Source organism: Nerophis ophidion, linkage group LG01 (genome assembly GCF_033978795.1).
Source record: "Nerophis ophidion isolate RoL-2023_Sa linkage group LG01, RoL_Noph_v1.0, whole genome shotgun sequence".
Lineage (NCBI taxonomy): Eukaryota > Metazoa > Chordata > Actinopteri > Syngnathiformes > Syngnathidae > Nerophis > Nerophis ophidion.
In genome coordinates, this window is record NC_084611.1 from 28,558,308 (window position 1) to 28,584,047 (window position 25,740).

The following is a 25,740-nucleotide window of genomic DNA, read 5'->3' on the forward strand; positions in this document are numbered from 1 at the left end:
TACTTTTCCAGTTGACCTATGATATCACCAGGATTTGCAGATCCTGACAAAGTGTTTTTAATCGATGCCGGCTGTAATTTTAGCACAGATTACAAATATTACGTCTCTAATGGCTATGTGGATGTTAAATAGCAGGCAACATCAAGACATGAACTTGGATTGCGCTACGGACATGACGCTTCTACCAAGAATGCATCGGGTTAAATGCAGAGAAAGGCGTCGGAAGAGGTTTTTTTCAAAGGAATTTTCGGACGAAAATCGTGGAAACAAAAACTTTTTAATGTCTCAACGTTAATTCTAAACGCTCTGTCGTAAAAGCTCCCTGGGACCCCATTTAGAAAAAAGCCTAGTTTCCAATAGTGATGGAATGTTGGTGCGTGCAAATCAACAGCTTGTTGTGGCCTGCGGGCCGGTTCTTATACTAATCAAATATCATCCCGGGGGCCATAGACAATTCCAGATCCGGCCCGCGGGCCTGGACACTCCTACACTAATTTAACCAGCAGAGGCAGTGTTGTTTCAGTCCCAAATAGTCTGCTGTCCAAAGAACAACCAACAGGAGTCGAATACCCTTCCCTACTGCTAAATTTTAAACCTTGATTGATTGATTGATTGATTGAGACTTTTATTGGTATATTGCAGAGTACAGTACATATTCCGTACAACTGACCACTAAATGGTAACACCCGAAAAAGTTTTTCAACTTAATTAATCAATTCATCCAATCAATCCAATCCACTTTATTTATATAGCACATTTAAACAACAATAACGTTTCCAAAGTGCTGCACAGCCATGTTAAAAACAATTGTAATTCATGGTACATTTATTTTTCTGTGTGGAGTTTGCATGTTCTCCCCGTGAATGCGTGGGTTCCCTCCGGGTACTCCGGCTTCCTCCCACCTCCAAAGACATGCACCTGGGGATAGGTTGATTGGCAACACTAAATTGGCCCTAGTGTGTGAATGTGAGTGTGAATTTTGTCTGTCTATCTGTGTTGGCCCTGCGATGAGGTGGCGACTTGTCCAGGGTGTACCCCGCCTTCCGCCCGATTGTAGCTGAGATAGGCGCCAGCGCCCCCCGCGACCCCGAAAGGGAATAAGCGGTAGTAAATGGATGGATGGATTTATTTTGTTCTGTTCTGTGATCACTCAGAGGCGTTAATCTTCTCATCCCTTCCAATATGATTAATCCTCCACTAAATGTATCATTTGATCAAGGATTACTCTTATCTCATTCTCTGAAAAAGGTCCTCCAAGGCTGCCTTAATTAATCTGTATCCAAACAAGGCTCCATGACTAAGTTACGCTGGGACAAAAGCACTGTATTCTCTCGCCAGATCACTGATGGTTATTTCAACTCACTCATCTGCAGAACAAAGAGCACAACTCTCCAGCTCACGATCAAAAGGAGCTGATCTTCAGATCCCCCTTTTCGCTGTCTTTCAGGCTTCAAACGTCTCACAAAGGAGGGCGGTGGTTGCCGGGAAGGAGGGGTTGCCTGCATGCTGTTGGGGCAGCTGCCTGCAAGGTGAAAGCAGGCAGAAAACATGAATCTAATAATACCTCAGCTGCGTTTTTTTTTTTTGTTTTTTTTTCAGACAGCGTGCCTGATGCCTTGCTGTCTGACTCGTGTCTGCCTGGTCGCCTTTCGTCTGTGCTTGGCTGGCTGCATTCTGTAAGGGTGACGGCACGTTGAGTCAGCATGGACTTTCCAGACTTCTCCTGGCGGCCTCACTGAAACTCACGAAGGCTTTCCTGGAAAACAAACACAGCTTTAGACTATCTCCCAAAGGTATTCCACATCGCACCTTCTTTCTTCTCTTTAATACCCTTCCCTGAAGCATTCAGTTGCTGACCTGTGCAAAGACAAACAACCCTGGAATGCTCCGCTTTGGGTGATGAATCACTAACAACCTCGTGTCACACACAAGTGTGAGTCTTGGCTTTCAGTTTTGCCTCCAGCACTTCAAGAGGGGTCCTAGGCAGGTTGAGCATACTGATACTTAGGTGTGAGAGTGTGCCATGGCTTCACATCTTACCGCGAAGCCCACCTGAGAAATACCGAGCGCTTTTTTGAAAACCGCAAACACAAACACACCGCAGGCACAGGTTCTGTTGCAAGGGACTCTTTTATGCAGGATAGGCACGCAGTGTTTAAGGGGTAACCTGCGTATTTGATATTAAAAGTTAAAGTACCACTGATAGTCACACACACACTAGGTGTGGTGAAATCACCCTCTCCATTCGACCCATCCCCATGTTTCACTCCGTGCACTGCAAAAACTGAAATCTAAGTAAGATTAAATATCTCAAATAAGGGTGATATTATCTTATTTTCTGTCTGATAAGATAATTCTTCTCACTAAACAGATTTTTTGTTAGTATTTTACTTGTTTTAAGGTTTTGGTCCTAAATGATCTCAGTAAGATATTACAGCTTGTTTCCGACATTGCATGACCTATATTGAGTAAAATATGCAAGCAATGGTGTACAGGAAGGCGGGGAAGAAGAGGGGAAAAGGCGGTGAAAATGTTCAAAAGTCCCAATTGGGTCCAAAATACCTCCCCGGATTCCAATCCCACGAGTCCCGCCGTCCAAAACGCATCCAGCAAAGTCCCACGGGAAGTGGAGTAAAAAAGTCAGAAAAGTGGGCAAAAGTCCCAAAAATTTTCAAAAAATACCTACGCAGGTTCGAGTCCCACCCAGGTTCGAGTTTGAGTTTGACTGAAATCCGGGTGGGATTTTTGAACATTTTACCGACTTTTCTCACTTTTCTCCCCGCCTTCCCGTGGGACTTTGCTGGGCGTGTTTTGGACAATTTGGGCATCCCGGCCGGCGGTGGGACTTGTGGGACTCGAACCTGGGTAGGTATTTTGAACATTTATGGGACTTTTGCTGACTTTTCCAACTTTCATCCACCCTCCCTGTGGGACTCGGCAGGGTGTTATGGACATTTCGGGCCTGAAACTAGAATATCAACTGTTGCAAAGCTGTCATCAACACTCACGAGTATAAAACTACTTTTTTAAAGTAATCATTTCTTATTTCAAGTATGTAAAAAAAAATCCTGACTTTGACACAATGTGTCTCATTAAAACAGATCACAACTAAATGGACTTTGCTGTTTTATTTTCAATGAAACAATAGAAAATACGTACCCATGTAGTAGTACACTTGTTGATAGTGAGAATATACTTATTTTAAGGTAGTTTTGGGTTCTTTGAAGTTAGCTAATTTTACTTGTTTTGGAAAGTCTTGACAAGGCAAATTTTCTTGTTCTATTGGCAGATAATTTTGCTTACTTCAAGTACAATACCCCTCATTTTTGTATTTTTTTTTCTTGTTTTTGAACACTGACTTTTTGCAGTGGGGGAGTTGAGGGATCAGTGAGCAGCAGTGGTGGCCGCACTGAAGAATGATTTTGGTGATTCAACCCCCATTTCCAACCCTTGATGCTGAGTGCCAAGCAGGGAGGTACTGGGTCCCGTGTTTATAGTCTTTGGTATGACTCGGCCAGAGTTTGAACTCACGACCTACCGATCTCAGGGCGGGCACTCTAACCACAAGGTCACTACATAGGTTTGTAAGTAAGCTGGACTTACTCAGTATGTGTCCATGCACAATATTAGTGCAATTTCTCAAACAGTTCGGCTCTAAATAGGCCTCCTACATCCCATGGAAACACTTTATTCCGACCGTGTTCGGTTTTTTGAAAAGCTGTACTAACACACTTGGATTATGAGATTGGAAACCAAATCTCTCGAGGGGGGTGTGTTGCGCCTGGAAGCAGATACCATTCAGTAAAAACATAGCAACAATTGTCATGAAAAGGAGATTGTTGTAACAGTTATTATTTTTGTGCTTACCCCAACACTAAAAGTAAAAAGACAACATATTTTTTACAAAATAGTGTACCTTGTTTGTCCTCCACAGCTAGCTTGGCTAAGAGCCTACTAAATGCTATGTGTGGAACAGAATAAAACATGCTTTGTTTCAAACTTACCAGTCTGAAAATGCTGAGAACACACCGACATGTACCAGGTAATGGCGTTAAAAGTCATGTTTGATTGTCTGAGGGCTGCTTTGCAGGCTATTCACCGTCTCTGTTATCAGCTCGCCCTGCGATGAGGTGGCGACTTGTCCAGGGTGTACCCCGCCTTCCGCCCGATTGTAGCTGAGATAGGCGCCAGCGCCCCCCGCGACCCCGAAAGGGAATAAGCGGTAGAAAATGGATGGATGGATGTTATCAGCTGACTAACTCTGTGATGATCTGTGGTCTGGATCATGTTTTGTTTAGTTATGTTCAGTTAGTTTTGGACTCCATTAGTTCCTGTTTTTGTGCACCCTTGTTTGTTTTAGTTACCATGGTTACTTATTATTTCCATCTGTCTCTGATTAGTGTTCGCCCGCTCACCTGCTTCCCGAGCACTAATCAGAAGCATTATTTAGCCTGCCTTTGCTGGTCAGTCAGCCTGGCATCATTATTTTCTTTATGCAACCGGCTACGTAAGTTGTTTGTTTCATGCCAAAGTTACGTGATTACTTTTTTGTCCATATTCCATGCTAAGTGTCAGCTCGTTTTCTGTTTTTTGTACCTCCTTTATGAGTTTTGATAATTAAATAATGTTCCTACCTCCACGCCACGTCCAGAGTGGTCCGTCTGCATTTTGGGAGAACGAACCCCGCAGTAAGCTGCGAAAACCCCATTGTGACAAACTCAAGTTCCCCTGCCTTTACTTGCACGCTGGAAATGGAAAAAACATCCTGACCACAAGTCAATGTTTATTTATATAGCCCTAAAACACAAATGTCTCAAAGGACTGTACAAACCACTACGATTACGACATCCTCAGAAGAACCCACATAAGGGCAAGGAAAACTCACACCCAGTGGGACGCCAGTGACAATGATGACTATGAGAAACCTTGGAGAGGACCTCAAATGTGGGCAACCCCCCCCCCTCTAGGGGACCGAAAGCAATGGATGTCAAGTGGGTCCAACATGATACTGTGAAAGTTCAATCAATAGTGGCTCCAACACAGCCGCGAGAGTTCAGTTCAAAGCGGATCCAAGACAGCAGCGAGAGTCCCGTCCACAGGAAACCATCCCAAGCGGAGGCGGATCAGCATTGTAGGGATGTCCCCAACCGATACACAGGCGAGTGATCCATCCTGGGTCTCGACTCTGGACAGCCAGTACTTCATCCATGGTCATCGGACCGGACCCCCTCCACAAGGGAGGGGGGGACAGAGGAGAAAAATAAAAGAAGTGGCAGATCAACTGGTCTAAAAAGGAGGTATATTTAAAGGCTAGAGTATACAAATGAGTTTTAAGGTTAGACTTAAATGCTTCTACTGAGGTAGCATCTCAAACTGTTACCGGGAGGGCATTCCAGAGTACTGGAGCCCGAACGGAAAACGCTCTATAGCCCGCAGACTTTTTTTGGGCTTTAGTTAATCACTAATAAGCCGGAGTCTTTTGAACGCAGATTTCTTGCCGGGACATATGGTACAATACAATCGGCAAGATAGGATGGCGCTAGACCGTGTAGTATTTTATACATAAGTCAATTAGTGCAATTTCTCAAACAGTTAGGTTCAAACGATGGTGCACGTTCGCGCCATGTCTCGAAAAGGTGAAACAAAAACAAAAAAGTGAGTATTGCATTCAGCCATATAGATAAGCGATTCAGAGTACAGCGAGAACCACACTGCAATGCATTTCCACACCACACTTTCAAGCCCAATGTAGCCTCATCCCTTGAGAGGCTATTATTGCGATATATAATACGCTTTGTGACTGTACTCCCAACTGTGACTCACTGAAAGTGAGATAACACTTCACCCTTTGTTTGCACAGTGGAGACAAAACACAACTCTGTTTTGATCGTAAAACATTCATTAGATGCATATCGGGGGACCTGCTGCTCAGTGTTTGCACCCGAGACACAAGCACACACATAACAAACACACACCTGTCTTTACCACAGACGTTTTACGACGGCCAGGACTCGCGCAGCCTGGAGCCAACGTGTCAACTTTGTGCTTCTTTGTGTGGCCTTATGGCGGCTCGTTTTTCTACCCAGCAACAGATATTCAATCAAGATTGTCAAATACATCCTGATCCCTATAAATTAGCTGGCTTTTTAAAAAAGGTATGTCCAAATATACCACTGCAAAAAGTGAAATCTAAGTAAAAATGAATATCTCAAATAATGAATATCTCATAATTAAAACAGATGACGGCTTTGCTGTTTTATTTTAATTGAAACCATAGAACATACGTGCCCATATAGTAGTACAGTTGGCACAGTACAGCAAACTAAAAGTTAATATTCAAACAATTAACATGTGACATTTCAAACAACTTGGAACAGAAATAGTTCATGTACTTTCAGATAAATTCTTCAAAATTACAATAAAAAACCATGTAGTCGGGGGACGGGCTGTAAATATATATATATATATATATATATATATATATATATATATATATATATATATATATGTATATTCCTTGCGCACTAATTGACTGGAAGAGCACACACTTGGCGCGATGATGTCATGTTATCGATGGGAAAATGCAAGAAATGTAATGCCGAGCGCATATCATTATGTCAAGATAATGGCACTAGCATTTACTTAATTTAAGAATATTTTTCAACATACTGAGAAAAAAGTTCTCATATTTGTTTTTTCTACCATAAAAAGTGTACTTGTTATTAGTGAGAATATACTTATTTTATGGTATTTTTGGGTTCATTGAGGTTAGCTAATTGTACTTGTTTTGGAAAGTCTTGACAAGCCAAATTTTTTTGTTCTATTGGCAGATAATTTTCTCTAATTCAAGTAAAATGCCCCTAACTTTTGTATATATATTTTTTTTGTTTTTGAACACAGACTTTTTGCAGTGTAGGAAATTAAAAGGCGATTGTCCTAAACCAGACCTGGGCAAATCAAGGCCCGGGGGCCACATGCCCCGGACATTCCCAAATATTTTTTTTTTAGATCTTTAAGATGGAAAGTGTAGCTGCCATTATGATGTGCAGTGATATTTTCTACTGACCGTAAGTCTTTGACTATAGAAAGTATTTATTTATTTATCTATTTATTTATTTTTTTGTCCTGTCCAGCTTCTCAGGCAAATCATATAGTTGATGTAGATGCCCATATCGGCTGTTCAGATTTACTTTACAAAAGAGAAGTGTAGGATACTTCTCTTGTTGCCTTATTTGAATTTGACTTTATTAAATGTATTCATATTATCATTTGGTGCAGCCGGGCCGGAGCAGGAGGGGACAGAAAGAGAAAAAAAGGAAGACAGAGGGGGAAATTGTGGGGATAAGAGGGGGATAAGACAGAGGGACAAAAACAGAGGTGGGTAGTAACGTGCTACATTTACTCCGTTACATTTACTTGAGTAACTTTTGGGATAAAATGTACTTCTACAAGTAGTTTTTATGAAACATACTTTTACTTTTACTTGAGTATATTTATAAAGAAGAAACGCTACATTTACTCCGCTCCATTTATCTACATTCAGCTCGCTACTCGCTACTTTTTTTTATCGACCTGTTAATGTTTGTTTTGGTTTTTCAAAGTAGGATCTACGCATGCCTGCGTTTCACCAATCACATGCAGTCACTGGTGACGTTGGACCAATCAAACAGAGCCAGGCGGTCACATGACCCGACTTAAAGTAGTTGAAAAACGTATTGGGGTGTTACCATTTAGTGGTCAATTGTACGGAATATGTACTGAACTGTGCAATCTACTAATAAAAGTTTCAAACATTCAATCAAAAGTGTAAAGGAAAAAAGACACTTTTTATTTCAACCGTACTTCCCGTCAAAAGCCTAAAAACTGATCGCACAGTTCCTGTCTTCACAATAAAAGTGCCGCTCCATCGCGCCTGCGGTAACAAAATAAGAGTCTCCGAAAGCCAGCGCAAACAAGCTAGCAAGATACGGAGTTTGCCGCCAATATATTTCTTGTAAAGTGTATAAAAACGAATATGGAAGCTGGACAAATAAGATGCCAAAAAGCAACGACTTTCATGTGGTATTAGACAGAAAAGAGGAACTTTTTTTCTCCTCCATTCGAAAACGTGGACATTATCAGCACTATACTATCTGATTCCAATCAATGCAAGTCATCAGAATCAGGTAATACACCAATTTATATTTTTGTCTTCATGAAAAATAGGAATCTATATGTGTTAAACATGCATCTATATTCATTAAAACACCTTTAACATGTCAACAAAAACGGCAAAATAAATAAATATAAATTATGTACTGTATATATAAATGTATGTGTTCATATGTATATATATATATATATATATATATATATATATATATATATATACATATATATGATATGTGTGTGTATGTATATGTATATATGAGGTAGATCACCTCGACTTGGTCATTTATTAAGTAATTGGTAAACGTTGAAAAACTTATTGGGGTGTTACCATTTAGTGGTCAATTGTAAGGAATATGTACTGTACTGTGCAATCTACTAATACAACTTTCAATCAATCAATCAATCAATCAATGAATGCGTACTGAGCCTATGATGCTATTAATTTATTGTGGCTCAATGTGCCTATTTTAATGTACTATTATTTAATATATATCACTGTTTTAGTTAGTTAAAAGATATTCCTGGCTCTGAATTTGCTCATTGCTATTTTTATGTTTTTGTGATTATTTCAATCAATCAATCAATGTTTATTTATATAGCCCCAAATCACAAATGTCTCAAAGGACTGCACAAATCATTACGACTACAACATCCTCGGAAGAACCCACAAAAGGGCAAGGAAAACTCACACCCAGTGGGCAGAGAGAATTCACATCCAGTGGGACGCCAGTGACAATGCTGACTATGAGAAACCTTGGAGAGGACCTCAGATGTGGGCAACCCCCCCTCTCTAGGGGACCGAAAGCAATGGATGTCGAGCGGGTCTAACATGATACTGTGAAAGTTCAATCCATAGTGGCTCCAACACAGCCGCGAGAGTTCAGTTCAAGCGGATCCAAGACAGCAGCGAGAGTCCCGTCCACAGGAAACCATCTCAAGCGGATCAGCAGCGTAGAGACGTCCCCAACCGATACAGGCGAGCGGTCCATCCTGGGTCCCGACGAGCGGTCCATCCTGGGTCTCGACTCTGGACAGCCAGTACTTCATCCATGGTCATCGGACCGGACCCCCTCCACAAGGGAGGGGGGGACATAGGAGAAAGAAAAGAAGCGGCAGATCAACTGGTCTAAAAAGGAGGTCTATTTAAAGGCTAGAGTATACAAATGAGTTTTAAGGTGAGACTTAAATGCTTCTACTGAGGTAGCATCTCGAACTGTTACCGGGAGGGCATTCCAGAGTACTGGAGCCCGAACGGAAAACGCTCTATAGCCCGCAGACTTTTTTTGGGCTCTAGGAATCACTAATAAGCCGGAGTCTTTTGAACGCAGATTTCTTGCCTGGACATACGGTACAATACAATCGGCAAGATAGGCTGGAGCTAGACCATGTAGTATTTTATACGTAAGTAGTAAAACCTTAAAGTCACATCTTAAGTGCACAGGAAGCCAGTGCAGGTGAGCCAGTACAGGCGTAATATGATCAAACTTTGTTGTTCTTGTCAAAAGTCTAGCAGCCGCATTTTGTACCAACTGTAATCTTTTAATGCTAGACATGGGGAGAACCGAAAATAATACGTTACAGTAATCGAGACGAGACGTAACAAACGCATGGATAATGATCTCGGCGTCTTTAGTGGACAAAATGGAGCGAATTTTAGCGATATTACGGAGATGAAAGAAGGCCGTTTTAGTAACGCTTTTAATGTGTGACTCAAAGGAGAGAGTTGGGTCGAAGATAATACCCAGATTTTTTACAGAGTCACCTTGTTTTATTATTTGGTTGTCAAAAGTTAAAGTTGTATTATTAAATAGAGGTCGGTGTCTAGCAGGACCGATAATCAGCATTTCCGTTTTTTTGGCATTAAGTTGCAAAAAGTTAGCGGACATCCATTGTTTAATTTCATTAAGACACGCTTCCAACTGACTACAGTCCGGCGTGTTGGTCAGCTTTAGGGGCATGTAGAGTTGGGTGTCATCAGCATAACAGTGAAAGCTAATACCGTATTTGCGTATGACGTCACCCAGCGGCAGCATGTAGATGCTGAAGAGTACAGGGCCAAGGACCGAACCCTGGGGAACTCCACACGTTACCTTAACATAGTCCGAGGTCACACTGTTATGGGAGACGCACTGCATCCTATCAGTAAGATAAGAGTTAAACCATGACAGGGCTGAGTCTGACATACCAATTCGTGTTTTGATACGCTCTAATAAAATATTATGATCGACGGTATCGAAAGCAGCACTAAGATCGAGGAGCAGCAACATAGACGACGCATCAGAGTCCATCGTTAGCAATAGATCATTAGTCAATTTTGCGAGGGCTGTCTCAGTCGAGTGATTTGCCCTGAAACCGGATTGAAAGGTTTCACATAGATTGTTAAACGCTAAGTGTTCATTTAGCTGCTCTGCAACAATTTTTTCGAGGATTTTCAAAATAAAGGGAAGGTAGTTTACCATGAGGTCAGGATCGAGGTTAGCTCTTTTAAGGAGAGGATGAATAACCGCTTTTTTGAATGCAAGGGGAACAGTGCCCGAGGAAAGTGATAAGTTTATAATATTTAGCACTGATGGACCTAATAATACAAAAAGCTCCTTGATAAGTTTCCCAGGAAGTGGGTCAAGTAGACATGTTGTTTGTTTTATTCCATTTACACGTTGTAACAATCCTTCTACTGTTATTTCATCAAAACGAGAAAAACTATTTTGGATATTTGCAGTATCCGCCGTATATACAATCGTATCTGTGTTACTATAACCCAGTTGTAGCTGGGACGCATTGTCTTTAATCTCCTTTCTAATAAGTTCAATTTTCTATGCAATCTACTAATACAAAACTTATTGGAGTGTTACCATTTGTTGCCGTAATCATTAAACAATCAAGTTACTCATCAGTTACTCAGTACTTGAGTAGTTTTTTCACAACATACTTTTTACTTTTACTCAAGTAAATATTTGGGTGACTACTCCTTACTTTCACTTGCGTAATAAATCTCTAAAGTAACAGTACTCTTACTGGAGTACAGTTTATGGCTACTCTACCCACCTCTGGACAAAAACAACAACAGCAAAAACAACACTAACAACAAAAACAACAACAACAATAGAACAACACCAGCACATACGATATGTACAAATACGATCGTAAAAGTGATAGCAAAGAAACAGTTAGGGAAACAAAGTATTTCAATGGTTGGAATCTGCGCTTATGGATGATATACCAGTTACTATGGTAATCTAATTAGTTACTACGGTAATATACGTCACAGCAGCTCAGACGAGGTACCAAACAGTGTGGGCGGGAAGCGTTTCCACAGACGCAGAAGAAGCTTTTCACAACAAAGTTCTAAAGCTTAGTGATATATCAGAATGTAGGTGGGTTTATTTTGTACCCTTTGCATTCATATTTTACTGTATGTTGAATTTTTGTTGCGTTTCACTTGATTGTAAAATATGTCGATCAAAAGGGGGTGTGACATTCATGTTTTGTCAATATTCAGTGTTTTATCGTTCATAGAAACATTCTAAATTCCATTGAGTTTTTTAAGGCGGTCAGTCACAACGTTTTTAGCATTCAATCATGTTGTTTTTGTTGTATTCTCCCTGCCTCCTCATTTAGTTTGTCAGTTTTTTTCCCAAGTCTATTTGCCCTCAACTAGGCACACCTGCTGCCAATCACATCCCGGTAGTATTTAAGCGCTTCTCCGCCAGCTTGTCCCTGCCGACTATTGTTCCTGAACTCCGCTCTGACATGTGCTTCACGTATTCAGCTCCCCTGGTATGTTGCTGTCGTATATTCATGTATTTTGACCTCGTTGTGTTTTTGTTTTTTCAAGCCTCCTTGTTTTGAGGACTAGTTTTGCCACGCTGTGTTCGTCCTGGCCTTTTCCCTGCCAGCCTCTGAGGGGGACTACCTTTGTTATATCTCCCATGGTGTGCACATTTGCCCCATCTTCCTTAGTTACCATTTTGACTTATTAAATATTTAATTTTGTTATTATCGCTAGCCTTGCCTCCATTCTCTGCATCTCGGGGTCCACCCTTGAACTATATATATATTTATATATAACCGTAACACAATCAGACATTATTGTGAAGTTTTGTACTAGTGTTCCTAAAAATATATATACTGGCCCCCAGACACATTTTTTTTCTCTAAATGTGGCCCCCGAGTCAAAATAATTGCCCAGGCCTGTCCTAAACAGATGCATGTGCCCTCAGACGTCATACTGTACATAAAGCTTGTTTACATATTTTGCCCCACCTTAGTGCGTGCTGAAAAGAGCAACTCCACCCATTCAGTCATAATGAATACCATCCTTGCAGACCGTTGGCTCACGCAGACATGTGAGATGGATGGCGACAGGCAAAGCGTCCGACAGGAAAGACGGGTTGCTTCCCCCCCTCCCACGTCCACCCACCTTTTATCTGCAATCACCCGCCCGTGCTGTTGTCGTAAATATTGTTTTGCGCTAAACGAGGGTGATCGCGGTTAGTTTAGCTTGATGCGGACAAGCGGCGGGCCAGGTTTCTGCAGGTCTACACAAGTACGATGGTGTCAAGATGGCGAGGGCGACAGATTGTTATCAGCGCTGAGGCGTGTGTGCGTTGTTGTGAGTGCAAACAGTAAGGTTTGTGCCTCTGTATCCATATGTTCACGTTTGCAAATACAACAGCATGCCAAATGTGTGTGTTATATTTGATGTGAGTGTGTGTGTATGTTACAAAGACATAAACGTATGTGTACACAGTCACCCCAAAGGCACTCGTCTTTTTTAAGTCACACCCAAACTAACATCAGTCATTACATCTTCAGGCAAATGCTTCATTTACAGTTCAGGCGGGGCAACAGTTACAGTTGAGCGTCTACAGAGTAATGAGTCAAAGAAGGAAAGCAAACAAAACTGTGGGCCTGAATGGCGTATGACAAAACATGTGCAAACTTTATTGCACCACTCAAAGCTGATCTACAAAACATGTGCAATAAGGATCGTATCTCTTAAGTGAGCAGAATAAAGGAGTGCAGTCCACTTAGCATATCTGTCTACACCCACAATACTGGGAGTAGGGGATGCAAGTCTAACTATTTTGTGCACAAAGTGTGATTTATCAAAGCTGAAATTGTTCTGCTATATTGCGTCTTTATTTAGAAAAGATGTCCAAACTGACAGGCGTGCAGGAATACACTGTATTGCCAAAAGTATTTGGCTACCCATCCAGATGATCAGAAAAAGGTGTCCTAATCAGTTGGCCCCGGCCACATGGATGACAAAGTCTGGTGTGGATGAACGTGACTGGCCTGCACAGAGTCTTGACCTGAACCCGATAAAACAGTGGTTTTCAGTGATGTACCCCCTGGGGAAAAAAATGTAATTCAAGTACCCCCTAATCAGAGCAAAGCCTTTTTGGTTGAAAGAAAGAGATAAAGAAGTAAAATACAGCACTATGTCATAAGTTTCTGATTTATTAAATTGTAGAAAAGTGCAAAATGTTGCTCATTTGTAGTGGTCTTTCTTGAACTATTTGGAAAAAAAGATATAAAAATAACTAAAACTTTGTTTTCGCCCGGAAAATGGTGGAGTGCCATCTCCGGGTTGGGGAGGAGACCCTGCCCCAAGTGGAGGAGTTCAAGTACCTAGGAGTCTTGTTCACGAGTGGGGGAAGAGTGGATTGTGAGATCGACAGGCGGATCGGTGCGGCGTCTTCAGTAATGCGGACGTTGTATCAATCCGTTGTGGTGAAGAAGAAGCTGAGCCGGAAGGCAAAGCTCTCAATTTACCGGTCGATCTACGTTCCCATCCTCACCTATGGTCATGAGCTTTGGGTTATGACCGAAAGGACAAGATCACGGGTACAAGCGGCCGAAATGAGTTTCCTCCGCCGTGTGACGGGGCTCTCCCTTAGAGATAGGGTGAGAAGCTCTGCCATCCGGGAGGAACTCAAAGTAAATCCGCTGCTCCTCCACATCGAGAGGAGCCAGATGAGGTGGTTCGGGCATCTGGTCAGGATGCCACCCGAACGCCTCCCTAGGGAGGTGTTTAGGGCACGTCCAGCTGGTAGGAGGCTACGGGGAAGACCCAGGACACGTTGGGAAGACTATGTCTCCCGGCTAGCCTGGAACGCCTCGGGATCCCCCGGGAAGAGCTATACGAAGTGGCTGGGGAGAGGGAAGTCTGGGCTTCCCTGCTTAGGCTGCTGCCCCCGCGACCCGACCTCGGATAAGCGGAAGATGATGGATGGATGGATGGAATAAAACCTTGTTGAAAAATAAAGAAGTGATTCAATTATAAATAAAGATTTCTACACATAGAAGTAATCATCAACTTAAAGTGCCCTCTTTGGGGATTGTAATAGAGATCCATCTGGATTCATGAGCTTAATTCTAAACATTTCTTTACAAAAAACGAAAATCTTTAACATCAATATTTATGGAAAATGTCCACAAAAATCTAGCTGTCAACACCGAATATTGCATTGTTGCATTTCTTTTCACAGTTTATGAACTTACATTCATATTTTGTTGAAGTATTATTCAATATATGTATTTATAGAGGATTTTTAAGTCGTTGCAATTTTTTAAATATTTTTTAAAAAATCTCACGTACCCCTTGGCAAACCTTCAAGTACCCCCAAGGGTACGCGTACCCCCATTTGAGAACCACTGTCTTAAGGGAGTAGAATAAAAGAGTGCAGTCCTTTTATCATATCTGTCCACACCCACAATACTGGGAGTAGGAGATAAAAATCTAATTATTTTGCACACAGTGTGATTTATCAAAGCTGAAATTGTATTTTGCGTCTTCATTTAGAAAAGATGTCCAAACTGACAGGTGTGCAGAAATACACTGTATTGCCAGAAGTATTTGGCCACCCATCCAGATGATCAGAATCAGGTGTCCTAATCAATTGGCCCCGGCCACATGGATGACAGAGTCTGGAGTGGATGACCTTGACTGGCCTGCACAGAGTCCTGACCTGAACCCGATAGAACACCTTTGGGATGAATTAGAACGGAGACTGAGAGCCAGGCCTTCTCGACCAACATCATTGTGTGACCTCACCAATGCGCTTTTGGAAGAATGGTGGAACATTTCTATAAACACTCCCCGCAACCTTGTGGAAAGCCTTCCCAGAAGAGTTGAAGCTGTAATAGCTGCAAAAGGTGGACCGACATCATAATGAACCCTACGGTGTCACGATCTGTCACTTCATTTGTTTGTTTTCCTTGTTTTTGTATTTACTTCCTATCAGTGCTCTTATTTTGGTTTCCACTTCCTGCTTTTTCCGCTGAGCACTGTTTGTTCACTCACCTGCTGTTGATTGGCAGCTGGTCCACACCTGCGGCCAATTAACATGTATCCTATTTATGCTTTGTCTAAAGTACTCCTCATTGCTCAAAGATCACTTTATGTTGGAACTGTTTCATGCAAGACTGCTTTCTCCTCTGTTGATGATAATTAAAATCATCTTACCTGCTCAGCGTCCTTCTGTTTCTTGCATATTGGGGTCACAAAAACTGCAGCCATGCGAGTTCCTAACATATGGGTTAGTAATGGGATGATATCCATCCATCCATTTTCTACCACTTATTCCCTTTGGGGTTGCGGGGGGCGCTGGTGCCTATCTCAGCAACAATCAGGCGCAAGGTACAGTACACCCTGGACAAGACGCCAACTCATGGCAGTAATGGGATGATACTTCAAGTTCATATGTGAGTCAAGGCAGATGGCCAAATACTTTTGGCAATATCGTGTATGTAGCTGTGAGTAAGGAGTCGATTGGGCTGCAACTCTGTCTTACAGTACGTGGGATTGTAAATATACTTTATACAGACTGTCAAAATAGAAATTTTAGAAATTTTGTCGATTCAGCAATATCCTTTTATAATTGTGTAGCTGCTGGATGACTGATTAAAGGAGCCCTACTTTTCAAAAGGCTTCACGGTGGCAGAGGGGTTAGTGCGTCTGCCTCACAATACGAAGTTCCTGCAGTCCTGGGTTCAAATCCAGGCTCGGGATCTTTATGTGTGGAGTTTGCATGTTCTCCCCGTGAATGCGTGGGTTCCTTCCGGGTACTCCGGCTTCCTCCCACCTCCAAAAACATGCACCTGGGGATAGGTTGATTGGCAACACTAAATTGGCCCTAGTGTGTGAATGTGAGTGTGAATGTTGTCTGTCTATCTGTGTTGGCCCTGCGATGAGGTGGCGACTTGTCCAGGGTGTACCCTGCCTTCCGCCCGATTGTAGCTGAGATAGGCGCCAGCGCCCCCCGCGACCCCTAAAAAGGAATAAGCGGTAGAAAATGGATGGATGGATACTTTTCAAAACTAACTTTTCTTACTTATTGGTACCTGCTTATGTGTATTTGGGGTCTGCATAATTCCCGAAAAGTTCAAATCACACCATGGAAGCATTGTGGAGATATTTATAAAAAACGTCTTACCTTCTGTCTTGCTTCCTCAAAAGCTGTTGGAATTCGCTCTGACTTGTACGCTTTCTGACCTTTTACCTCAGCGCATTATCCATACATGATAGAAATTTTCCCGAACATCTTTGCACGAGTCAGCCCATTTGGATTCATGTAAAACCGGCTGTGCCACAACATGCTGAAACCCATTGAAGAAAAATGCTCTGTTGTTTGTTTGTTTTAACCAGCACAAGTCACTACACCACATTTCAGGCTCATCTGAAATAAAAAGGGCCTTACTTTTAACTTTTTTGATTTGCGGCAATGTACTGTGAAGAAGTCGCTTTGATTGTGTGCGCAGAAGAGTCATGCTTCACCCACAAACTTTCACAAAAAGATGGATTTTCAACAAAAAAAATAAAAAATACTTTTAACGGTGGGCTCAGTGTCCACTATTTAGGGCAATGGAGGAAACAATGAAACTGTAAGTAATAACAGTAGGTTAAAAATGTGTAAATGATACGTTAACAATGTTCTTTCGATTTATTATGTAGTTAGCTTAGCCTTCTACTGTCGGACAATAGCATCACCGTCCTCAGGAAAAAAATAAAGAATGATATTCCTCAAAAATACTTTTGATTGGATCAGTGCCTACTGTGTTTGGCCTATGGACCAGTCAGTAATATGATGCATTATCACGTTCGCAATGTAGCTCATAGCATGGCTTGCTCAAAGCCTCTGTTGTTTACAAGTGGTAAAGCAGCTGCAGTGAACGTGTTGACATGATACAGAATGGAACAACCTTTAAGGAAAAAAAAGAGGAAAACCTATGAATAAAAAAGGAAAATGTGCATATGCACTGCAGGACTGCGTGTCTGCTGCCGGCTTTAATACCATAGCAAAACACCTTAGTTAGGAACATGATAACATAATAAATGTGCAATAAATGAGTGTCGTCCAAAAGGCGTGCGGAAATCGCAGAAAAACACTATGCAAGTGCAAGCTAGTTGGCTGTGGTGGACAGTACCACTGATGCCAGGGACCGTGGAGTCTTAAACATCATCATTGCTAAATTAATGATATACTTGACAGCTTCTAATACTATATCCGTCCATCCATTTTCTACCGCTTATTCCCTTTCGGGTCACGGGAGGCGCTGGTGCCTATCTCAGCTACAATCGGGCGGAAGGCGGGGTACACCCTGGACAAGTCGCCACCTCATCGCAGGGCCAACACAGATAGACAGACAACATTCACACTCACATTCACACCCATCCATCCATTTTCTACCGCTTATTTCCTTTTGAGGTCGCGGGGTGCGCTGGAGCCTATGTCAGCTACAGGCGGGCGGAAGGCGGGGTACACCCTGGACAAGTCGCCACCTCATCGCTGGGCCAACACAGATGGACAGACAACATTCACACTCACATTCACACACTAGGGCCAATTTAGTGTTGCCAATCAACCTATCCCCAGGTGCTTGTCTTTGGAGGTGGGAGGAAGCCGGAGTACACGGAGGGAACCCACGCATTCACGGGGAGAACATGCAAACTCCACACAGAAAGATCCCGAGCCCGGGATTTAACCCAGCACTACTCAGGACCTACGTATTGTGAGACAGATGCACTAACCCCTCTGCCACCGTGCTGCCCTCTAGTACTATAGTGTGCCTAAAATAAGAACTGATGTGTCCCTGTGTGTACTTTCTTTTTATCTGAAAGAATGAAGACCTTAAGCATGTGTTCTTATTAGAGATGTCCGGTAATGGCTTTTTTGCCGGTATCCGATATTCCGATATTGTCCAACTCTTAATTACCGATTCCGATATCAACCAGTCGTGGAATTAACACATTATTATGCCTAATTTTTTAGTGATGCCCCGCTGGATGCATTAAATAATGTAACAAAGTTTTCCAAAATAAATCAACTCAAGTTATGGAAAAAAAAATGCCAACATGGCACTGCCATATTTATTATTGAAGTCAAAAAGTGCATTATTTTTTTTAACATGCCTCAAGACAGCAGCTTGGAATGTGGTTGAGGTGGGCGTGGTTGGGGGGTATATTGTAGCGTCCCGGAAGAGTTAGTGCTGCAAGGGCTTATGAGTATTTATTTCTGCTGTGTTTATGTTGTGTTACGGTGCGGATGTTCTCCCGAAATGTGTTTGTCATTCTTGTTTGGTGTGGGTTAACAGTGTGGCGCATATTTGTAACAGTGTTAAAGTTGTTTATACGGCCACCCTCAGTGTGACCTGTATGGCTGTTGACCAAGTATGACTTGCATTCGCTTGTATATAGCCTCTGTGTTTTTTCCTGACCTAATGTATATATATATAAATAAACAGAGTGAAACGACACCCCTGTTGTCTGTACCTTAAAGACACAGAATAGCGCTCGCATTTGTGTTATAGTCGCGATAAATCACGCTGCATGTGCAGAATAAATATATTTGCATTTTCCCCTCCCAGTATTCTGATAATCAGCATATATCCTTCATATTCATAAAGACAAACACGCTAAATGGATTGCGCTCCTTATTCAGCTCACTAAAGAGACACAATTCTCTGTGGCTATTAGGGCTGTGAATCTTTGGGTGTCCCACGATTCGATTCAATATCGATTCTTGGGGCCACGATTCAATAATATATCGATTTTTTTTTATTCGATTCGATTCTCGATTCGAAACGATATTTTTCCGATTCAAAATGATTCTGTATTCATTTAATACATAGGATTTCAGCAGGATCTACCTCAGTCTGCTGACATGCTAGCAGAGCAGTAGATTTTTTTTTTAAAAAAAGCTTTTATAATCGTAAAGGACAATGTTTTATCAACTGATTGCAATAATGTAATTTTGTTTTAACTATTAAACGAACCAAAAATATGACTTATTTTATCTTTGTGAAAACATTGGACACAGTGTGTTGTCAAGCTTATGAGATGCGATGCAAGTGTAAGCCACTGTGACACTATTGTTCTTTTTTTTATTTTTAGAAATGTCCAACGATAATGTCAATGAGGGATTTTTAATCACTGCTATGCTGAAATTATAACTAATATTGATACTGTTGTTGATAATATTCATTTTTGTTTCACTAGTTTTAGTTTGTTCTGTGTCGTGTTTGTGTCTTCTCAATTGCTCTGTTTATTGCAGTTCTGAGTGTTGCTGGGTCAGGTTTGGTTTTGGAATTGGATTGCATTGTTATGGTATTGCTGTGTAGTGGTTTGTCGGATTGATAAAAAAAAAATTATAAAAATAATAATAAAAATAAAAAATTTATTTTTTAAAAATGAGAATCGGGTGCTGGAGCCTCTCAGCTGCATTCGGGCGGTAGGTTGGGTACATCCTGGACAAGTCACCACCTCATCGCCAGGGCAACACTGATCAAATCAAATCAAATCAACTTTATTTATACAGCACATTTAAAATTTATCACAAGGGTAGCCAAAGTGCTGTACAACGGGCAGGTTAAAAACGAGAACCGATTAAGCACAACACAACACAAACAGAACATGATAAAAAATAAATAAGATGAAATAAAATAAAATAAAACATAAAAACAGGTTCACAGCAGGTGTACAATGGGGGGCATTGCAGGATGGCTATCACTCAGTGTTAAAAGCCATGGAATAAAAGTATGTTTTTAAGAGACATTTAAAAACAGGAAGAGAGGAGGCTTGTCTAACACTCAGGGTAGGTTGTTCCAGAGCTTGGGAGCAGCAGCGGCGAATGCTCTGTCACCTCTAAGTTTCAGCCTTGTGTCAGGGACTGTCAGTAGCTGCTGATCGGCTGATCTTAGGGATCGGGTGTGGCATTAAGGCTGAAGGAGTTCGGAGAGATATGTTGGCGTGAGGTTGTTTAGACATTTAAAAACAAATAGAAGGAGTTTAAAATTGATTCGGAAACGCACAGGGAGCCAGTGAAGGGACCCTAATATAGGGGTGATGTGCTCACGTCTGTGGGTCTGTGTTAGCAGACGGGCGGCAGAGTTCTGCACGAGCTGGAGGCGTACGAGGGAGGCCTGGCTAATGCCGACATACAGGGTATTGCAGTAGTATAAACGATTCGAGATAAAGGCGTGTATTAATTTCTCGAGATCATGTCCTGACAGAAGCGGTTTCAATTTCACTATTTGGCGTAATTAATAAAAGCTTTTTTGAACGACGCTGCTGATTTTTTTTCCGAATTTAAAATCTGAGTCGAACTTTACCCCCAAGTTTGTGACACAGTCGCTGAGATACGGGGTGAGAGTGCCGAGTTCAACGTTGGGGGAGGGAGAGCGACTTGGACTGAACAACATAACTTCTGTTTTGTCTTCATTTAGACTCAGGAAGTTAACTGAAAGCCAGGCTTTGATGTCGTGCAGGCAGTCAATGAGACGTTGAACTGTGTTATTTTGTGCCATGGGAAAATAGATCTGGCAATCATCGGCATAAAAATGAAATGCAATACCGTACTTCCTAAAAATAGAACCAAGGGGGAGAAGGTAAAGCGCAAATAAGATTGGGGCAAGGATAGACCCCTGATAGACAGTAATTTCTTAAAAACAGCAGATGGGGGATCCTACCGACAACCAATGTCCTCTGTAGTGGATGTTTTGTTTTGCATCAAATGGTTATTTCTTCAGAAATGTGTAACTCTGACAAATAATAGACAAAAAAATGAATGTCCACAGCAGATGATGCTGGTTCTCAGGAAAATACAGAGGATCTTTGACTAGTTTTTCTTCCTGCATGTCCCTTAAAACCGGTTCTGATGTTCCCCTTGCTCGGTGGACTGCTCACATATCTGCCTCGCAGCTGAAGGAATGAATGAATAATTAACTAAATGATCCCAGTTTCTGAAGCCGCCTTGTGACCTACTATATTCCTTGGTTGTTTTCTTTGTTGTTGTTGTTTTGCAACAGCTAATACAACACGTGCGTAAGACAAAGCGCTGACAAAGAGCTCTTTAATCTTGTCAACCGTCCATCTAATTACCGGGGCCTGCCCCCCTCCACAGTCCCCCCCCCCCCCCCTCTCCCCAGACCCAATTAAGTGCTGCTCGTTGGTCGTCGCAGGAGACGACAACAACCTGAATAGAGCTGTCACTTTGGATCAGACAAACGCATCGCCTTGACAACCGGGGTCAGTGGGTTGACAGAGGGAGGAAGCAGATGAGGACAGAAGTGTGGATGCTGGAAAAAGAGTCATTCAAAGCCACTTCTCCTTTGGTATTTTTGTCGTCAAGCAAAGGTCGCATCGGGTTGGCATAACAGTGTCTTCTCTGCAAAGCTTTCACCTCATTTCACCTATTGCCAGAGTTAACCCGGTTTGTTCATCTCTATTACCTCATTTGACTCAGTGTTCTTTAGTAGAGTTCTGCATATTTCTCAAGCTGCTTCCAGGGAAACTTCACCACAACAGAAGAAGCTTTCTTGTCAAAATGCATTTAATATCTCATTTTATTGGGAATGCACAACCAAGTCAGCTGATGTTGCTTTTTCATGCTTCTAATTGACCACAGTGGGGCTGGGTGTTAAAACAATATCAACATGTATCGCGATACAAGCCTGACCAGACATATGTAAGCGTCAATATATACCTTGATGGTGCAGAAAAAAGACCATATATTTTTTCAACCGATTTCCGAACTCTAAATGGGTGAATTTTGGCAAATTAAACGCCTTTCTGTTTATCGCTCTGTGGCGATGACGTCAGAACGTGACGTCACCGAGGTAATACAGCCGCCATTTTCATTTTCAACACATTGCAAACACCGGGTCTCAGCTCTGTTATTTTCAGTTTTTTTCAATTATTTTTTGGAACCTTGGAGACATCGTGCCTCGTCGGTGTGATGTCGGTGTGTGTAACAACACTAACAGGGAGGGATTCAAGTAGCACCACTGGCCCGGAGATGCGAAAGTGTCTGCCGCCAGACCCCCATTGAATGTACCAAAGGGTCTCCACATTTTACCGGCAATGACAGACATGGCACAGAGATGTATGGATAACCTGCAGATGCATTTGCAACGATAAAGTCAACGTAATCACAAAGGTGAGTTTTGTTGATGTTGTTGACTTATGTGCTAATCAGACATATTTGGTTGCGGCGTGACTGCCAGCTAATCGATGCTAACATGCTATTTACCGGCGGTGCTAAAGCAGACATGGCACAGAGATGTATGGATAACCTGCAGATGCATTTGCAACTATATTATGTTTCCTTCCACCCACATTTAATGCGAAAAAATACACTTACCAATCGACGGATTTAAGTTGCTCCAGTGTCACAAGATGCGAAAGTCCTGATCGTTTGGTCCGCACATTTTACCGGCGATGCTAAGCTATTCGGCCATGCTATGGCATCCTAGAGTTTTAACTTGCACTTACAGATGTAGTGACAAACTGTAGTTACTGACAGTGGTTTTCTGAAGTGTTCCTGAGCCCGTGTGGTGATATCCTTTACACACTGGTGTCGCTTTTTGATGTAGTACCACCTGAGGGATCGAAGCTCCATAATATCATCGCTTATGTGCAGTGATTTGTCCAGATTCTCTGAACCTTTTGATGATAATATGGACCGTAGATGGTGAAATCCCTAAATTCCTTGCAAAAGCTCGTTGACAAATGTTGTTCCTAAACATTTCGACTATTTGCTCACTCATTTGTTAACAAAGTGGTGACCCTCGCCTGAGCATTTCATGGGAGCTGCTTTTATACACAATCATGGCACTCACCTGTTCCAAATTAACCTGTGGGATGTCCCAAATAAGTGTTTGAAGAGCATTCCTCAACTTTCTAAGTCTTTTTTTGCCACTTGTGCCAGCTTTTTTGAAACATGTTGCAGGCATTAAATTCCAAATAAGCTGATGTTTGCAAAAAATAATGCAGTTTTTCAATTTGGATGTAAACAATCTTGTCTTTGCAGTCTATTCAATGAAATATAGGTTGAATAGGATTTGCAAATCATTGTGTTTTGTTTTTATTTACGATTTACACAACGTGCCAACGTCACTGGTTTGAGGGTTTGTATATAAGCACGAGTAGATAATATGACAAAATATATACACAAGCTAACATTAACTGTCTCGCTTACAGGAGCCATACAGTCATGAAAAAACAGTTTTATAAACTCAGGAAATATGTGGCTGGACACATGAGATTTTTGAATATGACCAATGTATGATCCTGTAACTACTTGGTATTGGACCAATACCCAAATTTGTGGTATCATCCACAACTAAAGTAAAGCCCCAAGCAACAGAAGAATAAGTGATTATTACAGCTAAATTAGGAGCCAATGTTACTTTACTTATTACTAAAAAAAAGTTCTATCGTATGTTCACTATTTTATTTAAGGACACAATTGCAATAAGAAACACATGTTTAATGTACCATATGATTTTTTGTTAAAATAAAGCCAATAACGCAATTTTTTGTGGTCTTCTTTATTTAGAAAAGTATCGAAATACATTTTGGTACCGGTACTGGTACTGGTCGATCTTACGTCAAACATACATCGATTAGACGTCAAACATACGCCGATCTTATGTCGACTTCGCTGGGTGCGAGCTCACTTAAGATCGACTGAAGCAAAGCAAATAAGTGTTCTGTGGTCTGACATGTCCACATTTCATATTGTTTTTGGAAACTGTGGACGTCGTGTCCTCCGGACCAAAGAGGAAAAGAATCATACGGATTGTTATAGGCGCAATTTCAATAGCCAGCATCTGTGATGGTATGGGAGTTTATTAGTGTCCAAGGCATGGGTAACTTACACATCTGTGAAGGCACCATTAAGGCTGAAAGCTACACACAGGTTTTTGGAGCAACATATGTATACACTTGCAAAGAAAAAAATGTCATACTGTCTTGAGTTTCCAATAATTTCTAGAACTCTTATTTCTTTGTGATAGAGTGATTGGAGCACATACTTGTTGGTCACAAAAAAACATTCATGAAATTTGGTTCTTTTATGAATTTATTATGGCTCCAAATCTGCTGGGTCAAAAGTATACATACAGCAATGTTTATCTCTGATTCCAAGTCCTTTGGCAAGTTTCACTGCAATAAGGCACTTTTAGTAGCCATCCAAAAGCTTCTGACAAGCTTCTGGTTGAATTTTGGACGACTCCTCTTGACAAAATTGATGCAGTTCATCTAAATCTAACCACATAACTTTGCTCCAGAAGGTCTTATCTTTGTCCATGTGATGTTAGATGAAACAAAAATTTAGCTGTTTGGCCACAATACCCAGCAATATGTTTGGAAGAGAAAAGGTGAGGCCTTCAATCCCAGGAACACCATTCCTACCGTCAAGTATGGTGGTTGTAGTATTATGCTCTGGGCCTTTTTTGCTGCCAATGGAACTGGTGCTTTAAATGGGACAATGAAAAAGGAGGATTACCTCCAAATTCTTCAGGACAACCTAAAATCATCAGCTCGGAGGTTGGGCGCATTTGGGTTTTCAACAGGACAATGATTATGGACTTGTTTCTTCAGCATTGTCCACACATTTAAGTCAGGACTTTGGGAAGGCCATTCTAAAACCTTCATTCTAGCCTGATTTAGCCATTATTTTATCACTCTTGACGTGTGTTGGGGTCATTGTCCTGTTGGACCCCCAAACCACGCCCAAAACCCAACTTCCGGGCTGATGATTTTAGGTTGTCTTGAAGAATTTGGAGGTAATCCTAGTTTTCATTGCCGCATTTACTCTCTGTAAAGCACCAGTTCAATTGGCAGCAAAACAGGCCCAGAGCATATAACTACCACCACCATGCTTGACAGTAGGTGAGGTGTTCCTGGGATTTAAGGCCTCACCTTTTCTCCTCCCAACATATAGCTGGGTATTGTGGCCAAACAGCTCGATTTTTGTTCCAGCCACGACATTATGTCCCTCACAAGTGTTTGTCAACTTTTGATCGCGACTGTTCATACGATATATTGTGTAAGTGTTTTAGCAAGTGAATGCAGACAAATTAGTGGAAGTGTGGCACCCTTTTAAACACCTTTGGCACAAATCCCCGAGCCATAAAGGGTGGATAGAGAAGAAGTGACCCTTGTAGTCTTCACTACAGTCCTTGTCCTGTTTTTTTGGCTTTAATAACCAATGGGTAGAAAGAACAGCTGCCGCTAAGCCACCAAAGCTGGCCCCAACTCAGCACCCAGTGAGGACCAACAATTCTTCATGTCTTCGTCCC

General features: G+C 41.7%; 2 long non-coding RNA genes across 3 annotated transcripts in view; one reads left to right on the forward strand and one right to left on the reverse strand.

Moving 5' to 3' along the window:
• The window catches only part of LOC133552767 (uncharacterized), a 74,908-nt gene that overhangs the window by 38,340 nt on the left and 10,828 nt on the right, over nucleotides 1-25,740 (reverse strand). Inside the window, exon 2 of the long non-coding RNA XR_009806766.1 lies at nucleotides 1,364-1,756. This is a non-coding gene — a long non-coding RNA (uncharacterized LOC133552767). The remainder of the gene's footprint in view (nucleotides 1-1,363; nucleotides 1,757-25,740) is intronic.
• LOC133552771 (uncharacterized) lies at nucleotides 1,360-15,629 on the forward strand. Of its 2 annotated transcripts, none has more exons than XR_009806767.1 (3): nucleotides 1,360-1,529; nucleotides 1,600-1,793; nucleotides 14,960-15,629. It is a non-coding gene; the product is annotated as an uncharacterized LOC133552771 (long non-coding RNA). The 2 variants fall into 2 exon arrangements; XR_009806769.1 differs by lacking the exon at nucleotides 14,960-15,629 and adding an exon at nucleotides 3,369-4,034.